The sequence below is a fragment of the Mizuhopecten yessoensis genome, unplaced genomic scaffold, assembly GCF_002113885.1.
Source record: "Mizuhopecten yessoensis strain PY_sf001 unplaced genomic scaffold, ASM211388v2 scaffold39, whole genome shotgun sequence".
Taxonomy (NCBI): Eukaryota; Metazoa; Mollusca; class Bivalvia; order Pectinida; family Pectinidae; genus Mizuhopecten; species Mizuhopecten yessoensis.
Genome location: NW_018403347.1, coordinates 244,497 through 256,779, shown reverse-complemented (window position 1 = coordinate 256,779; position 12,283 = coordinate 244,497). Strand labels below are relative to the sequence as shown.

The 12,283-nt window shown below is 33.6% G+C and overlaps 1 protein-coding gene across 2 annotated transcripts in view; it reads left to right on the top strand.

Annotated features, from left to right (window-relative positions):
- The window catches only part of LOC110447468 (prestin-like), a 126,011-nt gene that overhangs the window by 4,677 nt on the left and 109,051 nt on the right, over positions 1 to 12,283 (top strand). Inside the window, exon 2 of one of the 2 annotated variants that reach the window (XM_021493227.1) lies at positions 7,895 to 8,002. The exons of the other annotated variant lie outside the window; for it this stretch is intronic. The gene's annotated coding sequence lies outside the window, so the exon portion shown is untranslated. The remainder of the gene's footprint in view (positions 1 to 7,894; positions 8,003 to 12,283) is intronic. 2 annotated transcript variants of the gene reach the window in all.

The following is a 12,283-nucleotide window of genomic DNA, read 5'->3' as shown; positions in this document are numbered from 1 at the left end:
AGTGATGTTTATATGTTGTTATCTTATGTTGGTTGTAATATATGTACTACAAAAACTCGGTCGGAGTGCACTTGTCTGGCATAAAAAAAAGATAGAGATAGGCGAAGTCTAGTAATGTATGCTGATAAAATGTACAATATAGGTACAGGTATATGTTAATGACTCATTTCTATCTATTTCTTCTTCTTCTTAAACTTACCATAATGATACAGCCAGTCTTCAGGCCATGCAATGCAGTCTTGTTTTTAACCAATGAAGAAAGAACTCCTTTTTGGCTGGAAGCCGTTGGTCGTTATCGCCTTATCAAACCGTCGAGTTGGGTCCCATTTTAGTGCCCTTTTATGCTAATAGTACAGTCACGTCGTTATTCCGTTACGACGGGCTATGAAGACAATGTTTTAAAAAAATACAATATGTATAAAAACAGTATTACATAAATATGTGTTCATCTGTGATATCTTGACTGAAGCCGTTGCGATATATCTATACGTGTTTCACTGTGTATTTGCTTATAAGGTGACATGAACAACTAATTATGTCAGTTATATAAAGTATGACGTTAGTTTTAACATAACATTAATACAGTGGAATATGTATACAAGATACCCATGGACATCGATGGTATCTGTTTAAACTAACGTCATACTTTAAGTAACTGAAATATTTAGTTGTTCATGTCACCTTATAAGCAAATACACAGTGAAACAAAAGTAACTCGTTCCTTAGAATATGTTTCTTGCTTACTGCGTTCATACTACCGTGTACGCCGTCAAAATAAAGGCCAGCTTGTGTTCATTTTTCATCTTAGCTTAAGGCCTTGCGGCCCATCAGTACATACATACATAACATACTAAACGATTTCACGACAAACTGTGGAGAGTGTAGTACATACATGTATATCTAATTAGATTCTCATTTTTTTGCTTCCAAAATATATTTACCAAGTTAACACAGTTCCGTGGTATTTTTAACACACAATAATTGTATAAATTTGAACATAGATGATTTTTTTCTGTAATAATTCTTTAAATATTGACTTCTTAAAGGTGGGGTCAACATTTGGCCCCCACTTCGATTACTTTTATTTTTTCACCATATTTAGATACATAAAAATGAATAAATAACTGCATAACAATTATTACTACTACTGATAACCGTAGTGGACCTCCTTGCATAACACCAGGTTACGTGGGAATCCTAACAAAATGACAGATAAATGTCACAGGCGAATGCTATTTTGAAAATGAATTATGGTGGTGTACAGTGTTTAAAATTACTGTTATTTTGATACTAAATATGTCGTATTTAGTATCAAAATATACATGAAGTAAGCGTAGTGATACTTTTAATTAGAAAAACATTTTTCACAAACTTTAAAATATAACCAACATTGTCAACTTGCCTATATATAGTTGCAATAGTAGTCTATATTTTAAACATCTTTAAAAACTTTCCATATATATATTCTGTCTACAGAATCATTTTAATGTAATATAAAAACCAGTAAAGTACTTTTTTAGCATGCCAAACATAATCAATGCCCAAATTCACATAACCATGGAGATTTGACATTCAATGTTTATTATGGTAAATACCGATACATTTTCTGTTTTTGTATCATACTAAAACACTTTAATATATTAAGCATGTTTTAAAGCTATGTGCAGCAGTAATAACTCATACCTATGTATACTGCCAAAGTAATCTTTCCTCTGGAGAATTACTTCACGTTGAGATTGCGTTATAGACAAAGATATGCGATTACACAGTACGTGATTTTGTCAAATCGATTCTTAATTTTTGGGTGTATATTTTGTTAAGTAATACTGTAAAGAGAGGTCTACAATATGCTTATAAAAAACACTAAGATGAAGCTACTAACAGACCTCTTAAATACAGTTGTCCCTGGTCAAGAACTCTTTTACGAATAAGTGGTAAAATTAGTTTAACATTAAATGATGATTGGGTTATCCATACATCACCAAAGCCTAAAGTCGACAATTCATTTTTGACAGAATGTAACAAACTGAAACAGGTTCCTGTAGTCCTATTATAAATTAAAATGCACAATTCAAAATACAGTTTTCGGAGTCAAGTAACTAAAACCAGTGCTTAATTATTCTGTATTTTCTAATATATTCTAAAGACAAACGACCAAGTTCAAAATAAACCATTACATTGCAGGTAGATTTTCTAACTTTTAGAACTTTGTTACAAAAATTTAAATGAACATTCTGGATGTCTAATGCTTTTATGGATTCCCATACTTCACAAGCATAACAAATATGATAATCACCAACGTATCGAACAAGCTCAACATGGTTTTACAGTTAATACTTAAATTAAAACATTTTGACAACAAAGCAAACATTGATTTACGTCCTTGATCTGATGAGTGTTTCGGAATACTATTGAACTTATTATTGTACTTAAATTGTACACCTAGGTATGTGAATTGATCAACACAAGTGACAGTTTTGCCCTTGTACAACCAAACTTCATTATTTCGAATTTTGCCGCCTTTCGAAATACAACGATTTTCGTCTTATCTATATTAACAGTCAATTTCCAATGCTCAACATAGCTGGCTAGATTATCTAATAGCTCCTGTAAACCCTCGAAAGTCTCAGAAAACAAAACTAAACCATCTGCATATAACATAAGAAATAGACTTCATTCCCAAAAATTATATTGATTACTACAGTTCGAGATACAAAAAAAAAAAAAAAAAGGATTCGAAATCATTTACATACATGATCCTGTCAACACAGTCAAACGCAAAATCTACAAAACAACAGTATAGGCGCTTATTTGCGTTAAAAGATATCGTTATAACAAAAATAGCATCAATAGTACTTCGAAAATCAAACGTGCATCAGTAATAATATTGTAAGATTCTGGCCATTTCAATAGCTACTTTAAAAAAATGATGTAAATAGCTTTCCAAGACAACTTAACAAACTTATTCCTCTGAAATCATTTGGGTCAGTCTTAATACCTTTCTTATGAACTGGAGAAGTAACCGCTACATATGGCTATGTAGATGGCATACTGTCCATGGATAACTCGAAGCAGCCTTTGTTTATTACTTTCTTTCAACATTTTCTCAGCCGTGTAATATACTTCAGTATATGGCACACATATAGGTTGATACTATAAAACCATGTCTTCATTAAGACGAGGCATTGTTCAAACTTATATGGGTATTATCACAAATAAAAGGCTAAAGAGATCTGAATATCCCTACAGTTTATTATTGGATAATGAAGATAACATTCCTTCACTATCACTAAAGGACATTCCATCACCATTTGACGAAATAGATTAGATAACATCGCCATCTTTTTGTATACTATGGTGGAACATACAACTAAAACACAGGATTCGATAAAACACAGGATTCGATAAACCTCAAAATAAAGATAGATAGAGACAGTTAGGTAACCATTTATTGGTATGTGAAATATGACCCTCACTTAGGTGTTTGTTGATTTAGTTTTGCATTTGTCTTAAAGACGACATTCACTCACAGGAGATTTGTGTACAACACAGCCTTGAATGTTACAAATAATAAGATAATGACCTCATGTTCCTGAAGTATCCATTAAGTTTATACTACCATTGAAATAGTATGACGATTGACACGAACTGGTAAGACCATTATGATTATGTTGTGCACCGTTTGGATTTGGTAAAGTTTTCAAAATAGTTACGTATTGATAATTTTAGCAATAACAAATGCCATGCATGCTCAGGTATAATTATGTTTTTTATTTAATACATGTTTTTAGTTTAAACGAAATACCAGTAGTCAATGTTTCTATAACTATTCGTACACATATATATCGTATAACAAGATCTGTTTACTTGTTTACTTCCCAAATCATGCCCAGTATACATGTCTAGGCGTACATATATGTAACATAAGACAAAGTGTAAGGTACATTATCACACAAATGTTGGAGGGCATTGTGTCTCTGTATGGTTTTTTTTCTCACCTGCCATACAAAATATCTGATATTTCCCTTTCAACGATCAATAAATACATTTCACCACTTAGCACTGATTTTGCTTAGGGCCAAAAACAAAGAATTTAGATCGTCATCGAAAATAAATTACCAAAAATGTCTTATTCTGTTTCTGGGTCTTGCGGCGTAAGCAAGTGTATTGGTCTTTAGATTTACATTAAAGGCGTATTTTTGACTATGGTAAAATAACGTTCTTGACAAACTAATGAAATAGTCCACGAAAATATATTTAAACCTCAACAATGAGTTGAAATGTACACTGCGCTTTGACTACGACACCCCACCTGGGACGTGACTATCCACACACCGAACGTGACAATGGCCAAGTTACTCTACAGTTGTACTGTAACAAGTCCTCAATGAGTCGACTAAAATATATCTTATACAAAACATTCTTATGCATAATTTGAAATAGTATGATTAAATCTCCATATGATATGATTTTTCATGAAATGGCTTAAGCTATAGATCATAACATGTGTAAAGATATTTGTGATAATCAAATTTTGATTTTAAATCTTATTAAAGCTAACAAGGCGCTAAACTGCGTGATACAGCATTCATATAATTTAAAGGCTTTCTCAAGTTTATCAAATGTATCGTTATCTTTAAGCCTTAGGATTTTTCAGTAACAATACATATGCAGGTTCACAGTGACACTGTGAACTTGTGTGTAAGGTATCTCGATCCTGGTCACGTGCGAACAAAGAAAGAATAATCAAGTGTACCTGTCCATCAAATACGAAGTTACAAGAAAAGTGTGAATCCATCGCGTCACGTGACATGTTCAGTAGAAATACGCTTTCTCACGTTTTTAATGTTTTTCCACGGATACGGTGAACATTTGTGAAGATATATTGAATTAAGGATAGTCACTAAGGAAACCAACGTCGGGTACGTGTACATGTCTGTAGTGGTTCTACTTTAAGTTGAGGACAGTGCGATGTACCGTAGCAGATGGGTAACTAGTCATACCCAACTACTGGAAGTGACAAACACACTTTTATTTGGGTGTCTATAGCGTTTGGTTACGTTTCAAATCACCTATACTAAGCAAAACTCGTTTTCTATTTAATCAATCTTTAAATGGAAGAGTTCATCTTTAAAATGGACTCTTTAGCTAATTTGCTTTTTATAGTACAGTTAATTTATCTTATTCACATCGTGTACTAGCAACTAAAAGGAAGAGAATAATCACTAGAAAGGCGTAGAAATGAGGCATGTGATTAAAATTGTGATCGCTAATTGAGGAAGCCAAACAAAGCAAGCATTGTAACAGCATTACAGAATGGTACAAAAATTCAATGGATTAAACTAATATATAGGTAGAAAACCAGGAACAAGGGAAGGCGCCTGTTCACCCTTATAATTATTTGTATCATTCAAGGCTGTTTGTGTACTCAAATCTCCTGTGCGTGAATGTCATTTTAAGACAAGTGTAAAAATAAATCAACAAACAGCTTACTAAGGGTCATATTACTACATGGTTAACTAACATTACAAATAACAACCTTTGGTTAATCCAGATAATATATACCTATAACTATCATGCCATGTAAAACCTGCCAGAATATATTCTATTTACCAGACTTCTACCTTATTAGATGGTATCAGGTGTATATTGCAGTGGAAATTTGAAGTCTCAATGAATTTCAAATTGGACTTTGAATAAAAGTCCAAAGTCAACCTTGATATTCAATTGGACATTCGTGAATGTGCAATATTCCAACTAACTTCTGGTTCATGGTTTCGAGATTTATTCGTATGGAATGAAGTGGTAAAGTTTGAAGAATAAATGAATAAATGTTTTATTTCAGGAAATTATAAACAAAACGACATGTATAATAAAAATATTACAAAACCTATTGTGAGTTATCAAAAGTGCCATAAATCTTATTAACATTTCCATTGGATAAAACAATTTACAATAGAGGGTGAGGGATTTGTTGTTGTAAATAACCGTTGTTTTCTTGGTCTGCTTTGTCTGAGTTCATCTTATAAGTCCAATAATTCACATGGCGTTGTGAACCTCATCAATTTAGAATTAGATGGTTAACGTCTTACAATCAGCATTGATAGTTTGTAAAGGTGAGAAAACGATGATGTTTCCAAGATTTAATACACGATTTGAAGTGACTACTTTCCTGTTGCGCAATTGCCTCAATATATATAGCCGATGCACGAGATACTGTTATGTCGTAGGTCGTAAAGTCCAGCAATGATTTATAAAAGTTAATTGTGGTTTTTTTTATCATCAATCGATTGTCTTTAGTCTTTTTTCTTAATTCGTTTCCTTTTTTCTCTTTTTGTTTCTGTTTTGTCCCTGAGAGTTGTCACTGTGTTACTATTTACTTTTACTTTAAACCAAACATTTGAATGTTAGGAAGTACAGTTAATGTATCTTTTGACCACTGCATTCCATAATTGTAAGAAATATTGCAGATTTATTTCAAGGATGGAAAGATATAAGTTTATTAAAGCTTTCATCAGTATGTACATTTCTTATGCATATGCATGTATACGTTGAACTGCTGTAATAGAGTAATGATCAGCACTTGTTTTGCAAGGTTTAGGACTGTTATCGGTTCCAAAGATGCGTATGTATGCACCTACGGAAATATAACAGGTGCCTATCATACAAGTTCAAAACTTTTATGGAATGAATACTTTCCCATCTACACGAAACGAAATAATGTCAAGAATTGAAACATTATATATCAGAGGTAGGCAAACTTTTATTAACTCTGACTTTGACGCCATTTTGCAAATGATTGCAAATGATTGTTGCATTATGGGACCCTGTATCTATGTAACGTTTTGGTCGGTCCCGTTGATCTGTATCTATTCAAGGTCAGCTAATGGGAAATAAGCGATGTTTTTTTTGTGAGGGCAAGGTCATCCGCAGGAATTTGAATATTGTGCGTGTCTATGGGTGACAGGACCTTTCTCAAATCGTGGGAGTTTTTTTTTATACCATTGTCTTTGTACGGAAGTAAAGGTGTGTTCGCGTCATTTAGTGTTTTATTTACATGTGGGACTTTTTTATGATGTCAGACATCTACTCTATGTGCTACAATCTGTCAAGAGTTACACTATGGGATACACACCGCAATGTGATCAATTATTTGCGAGAGAACGTGAGTGTGATTTAGGGAGTATGATTTGTTTCTTACCTTATATAAACAAGTGAGTTTGCAACCATTTCTCTCTGTGATCATTTTCCAAAGTACTCACCAGACGCTCGTCAAACGTTACAAAGTACAAACCAGACGCTCGTCAAACGTTACAAAGTACAAACCAGACGCACGTCAAACGTTACAAAGTACACACCAGACGCTCGTCAAACGTTACAAAGTACATACCAGACGCTCGTCAAACGTTTCAAAGTACAAACCAGACGCTCGTCGAACGTTACAAAGTACACACACCAGACGCTCGTCAAACGTTACAAAGTACACACCAGACGCTCGTCAAACGTTACACAGTACACACCAGACGCTCGTCAAACGTTACAAAGTAAACACCAGACCCTCGTCAAACGTTACAAAGTACACACCAGACGCTCGTCAAACGTTACAAAGTACACACCAGACGCCAAACGTTACAAAGTACACACCAGACGCTCGTCAAACGTTACAGATACGTGTAGTATACCTATATCTGTTGTTATAAGTATTTTCAGTTATCTGTATTGTCCACATTATTACAAATTCTGACGTCGCAAGATAAAGATAACACTCCTTTCCTTATCGTTGTCAACAATGTAGTCTAGAGTAACACAAGCGACCATTGCGGCCTGCTTGATCAGACTGTACCGGTGTTCAGAGAAACATAAATAAGTAACTTTATATTAATTGTTATTCCAGTTACAAATACGGAGTAGTATATCAAAGAAAAATTAAAGAACGCGGAGGACGTTTGGGTGAATATACGAATATACCTTGAACACCTGTAGTATTGACGTGATATTTAAGGTAAGTAAAGTTACGTGTATATTGCTTTGACTGACTATTCCATTACCAATGAAATATTGCATTTGATGTGAGAACATACATGTACAATACAATATTCCAATGACGTAAAAAAAGATACAATGTAATGAGTGCACTCATACACGATACAAAGTTGTAATGACGTAAAACAGATACAATATAAAAAACATACATATACAATACAAAGTTCCAATGACGTAAAAAAACGACACACATACATATACAATACAAAATGCAAATGACGTATAAAAACGATACAAAGTAATGCATACAATATACGGTAAAAACATGGTACAAAAATGTTGAGAATAAAATGAACAATTTTAAAGAAAAATATATAAAAAAAACCATTGTAAACAACACCTTTCAAATAATTCAAACAAAAATTTAATGTCAAACATAAATATGCAAAGTTAACAAATATTTAACGTAAAACAGTAAAAAATACACAATGTTAAATATTGCAATAACCAAATAATGTATAACATAAATAAATACAATTTAAATTTTTGTAAAGATAAATAAAAGACATGATATTTGAAACAAACACACAATGTAAATCATTGTAAATAAACAAACAAGTATAAAATTGCGAACAAGTATTGACAATAAACTGAAAATGCATGCTTATATTGTAAACTTTCCAAATATGCCATGTTGTAGCTATTTTAGAAAGTAGGGGAAATGGAGCCTTTTGTACCACAGAACAAACACAAAACGATCAATTGAAGGGACTGTCTCGTCTTCCATGACTATCGTCAAATATCAACATAGCAATCTTGATACTATGTCTGTTGTTGTCAATGTGACGTCAACATACATTATCTCAAGGTTTGTTTTTTGTCTCAATTCTGTGGTCACTAAAAACACAAAGGGAGCACCTTTAATGATGATGACGTGACGACGAACAATTCCCAAAAAGGGCAGAGTTTTGCTGCATCATTTGTCCGTCTCGTCCATTTAGGACATATCAGTGTAATTAAAGATCAAATTTTTTAAAACCCTTATCTGAATTTTTCAATTTAAAATATCTGCCTAAGAAGTATTTAGGTCTCACCAACATATTGTATTTCTTTCACATCGAGTTTATGATCGACCAGCTTTGTATCAACTATAGGGTAGGTGGGACCCCAGCTCCAAACAGCAGCAACATTCGCACCCAATACAATCTAAGCAATGTGCAAAGTCAATGAACTCGTCAATGAAAACGACCTTATTTAATCTTATTATCCACGATGAAGCATATCCAGTTGATTTTAGAGTGGACCGCTTCAAGTAGTTTCCATAACTTATTGTCCATACAGAAAGTTACGTATAAGTTGATTGTCTCTTCATTCCAAAGTTATATTTACATTGTGTTGGTGTGTTTTTCTCACATACTCCATATTTTTCACGGACGGTTTTCAATAGTTTTTTGTGCGTATTTGTTTTTTGTTTTTACTTTGTCACCTTACCTTTCACAATTTAAGTTTTATTATGTCGTCTCAGATGTGAACCTATCTTCAAATTGGAAACGTCATCTTTGAATAGAGCCGATTTATAATTCTTCAATGGAACTGAATCTTTCTTTAAATTTCAAAAAAATAAAAATGCAATTATTTTGATACAAGAATATGCTGTTGCGGCAATTTATATACTAAAATCTTATATACAGGAGTCAAAGGCGTGCTATTGATACTTTTACTGTTTTATGTTGTCACTGTCTCCCTATTTGTCATAAAACTGTATAAGCATGATCATTTTAACAAATCGTCAACACAAACTGCTGTAAAAGTGGAAAAAGAGGGGGTCGGGAGAGGGGGGTATACTAAATGAAATATTTCCAGTAAATGGTTTGGCTTCTTCTTTTGATCAACAGTTTATAAAGTTAACAAAAACTGTAAATTTATCTTTTGTTTTTTACTTATATTTTTAAAGGATCTTCTACCTTAGAGGTTTCATTTCTAAAGTCTTTCAGGGTCAGGTATTATCAAATACATACTGATCGTTTGTAACTTGTTTTCAAGAAAATGACAGGAGACCACAAGATGAGTGCCACATGTGGTTCAGGAAATTTGCTCTCTTTCTGGAATGCTCGACTAGCACTACCGCTCATAGCTTTATGGGAAAGACATGTATCACTAAATCTTCAGTTTTACATTTAAACAAATTCATTTAAGACAGTCTAGGCTACGGTAAACCCGGTATGTTCACCTTCTTTACTACTAAAGAAGCACTCAAATATATGGTTTACAAGACATAATATTTAAAGAATGAATAACATACTGTAGCCAAATTATGTCCATTTGTAGCTTTATAGAGACGTTTAAGGCACGTTTCACCGTTTCGCTATATTTCTACATATACAGTGAAACCTCACCTAACGACCAACTCTTTCGCCCATTAATGTTTGGACAACTTCAGACTTAAATTATCGAGTTACTTTGGTACCACTGACTGATGAAGGAAATGGACATATGGTGTAGTAAATTGTTCATCTTGTTTAGGGTTCAGCTTCGACAAGTTTAACTCTTAGATGGCTGCTTACTAACTTCATGTTTCCAGTGAAACATCTGTGCGGTAATATGATTGGAGATGTCACGGATTATAGGAAGTCCAGATATTATATATGCGAAGAATATATTGCTAGAGCATGTCATGTATAGACAGTATCAGAATATCAATATGTATCTGCCATGTAGTGTAACTAACATCAGTAAAACATGAAAATAGAAGGGTTTCAACGTTCATCGTTACATATACGAAATGAGAGTTTATCAACAGATAATCAGTAATTTAAATTAATAGAAGACTTTCATGTATTATAAGTTATATATAGATATATAATAACGATGAAATATTTATAAAATATCTATAAAAAAGTACTTTTCGATGTATATTTCAATTAGTAAAAGATATTTTTAAATGAATTATTTTTGTGGGTTTTTTTAATTAAAAAGATATATGCCCTTCATTTCTGAACAAAACATTTTATTTAATGTATGACGCTTCAAATACATATATAAATTAATAGAACTTTTCAATTAGAAATATCTTTCGGGTATTGTAATTGAATTTGTGATGAGTTTCGGTCGCAAGCTGTGACCTATACTTTTTAAACATTGCCTACGTTTGGATGCCATGGTCCATACACAAAACTCTGGTTGTTGATAGTGTTGATGTCGTCAACGAGGAGTTAGAATAAAGAGGTAAGAGTATAGCACATATATATCGACGAGGTCAACATCCAATGACCTTTGGCCTTACTTAAGTAGTTTGGTCTGGTAGTGGCTGTAAAGAGTTCGGAGGCTTTACCTGTACATCTGAATTCAAGTTTGGCAATTGCATTGTTTGCCGTCAAGTCTTATCCATAGAAAACCAATTTCTTGACGGTTCAATCATCTTTTGTTTTACAAGACAGTTACCTAGGAAGTACATGGACCGTGCCTTTGATTGTTTTTGTGGTGACAATTTGCTGCTGCTTGTGGAGACTACATTGATGACGTGTTCAGTCAAATCATTCTGTTATCCTTTCTTTATACAAACCCAATATGTTGTTAGCATGTCGTTTTGCTTACATTCTATGTGGCGAAAGCTCTTGCTTTCCTTGCTCCAATTGTTCCATAGGAGCACACTGGTCACAATGGAAGCTACTGGGAAGTCCACAGCTCTGAGGAAGCGTTACTCACGGACGGAACCTTTGTAGCTGTTATATGTTGTCCCACAAATTTTGACAAAGCCCTAATAAAATCTATTACCTGTAACTGAGCGAGATCGGGTTATCTCAGTCGAGGGTTAAGATTCTGTCATAAAAAATCCCAACCGAGGCGTAAGCCGAGGTTGGGATATGTTACAGAATCTTAGCCCGAGACATCCTCGATATCCAGGAGTTACGCTCACTTTCGCACCCCTGGTTAAAAAATATCCCGGTTGAAAAATACGCTGAAATATATCTATTTATATTGATGAACATTATTTCTATTAAAAGAAATCATTATTTATATTTCATTGTACATGTAACATGTAGTATTGACCCTATGTAACATGTAGTGATGGTCCCCCATGTAACATGTAGTGATGGTCCCCCATGTATCATGTAGTGATGGTCCACCATGTAACATGTAGTGGTGGTCCACCATGTAACATGTAGTGATGGTCCCCCATGTAACATGTAGTGATGTTCCCCCATGTATCATGTAGTGATGGTCCCCCATGTAACATGTAGTGATGGTCCACCATGTAACATGTAGTGATGGTCCACCATGTAACATGTAGTGATGGTCC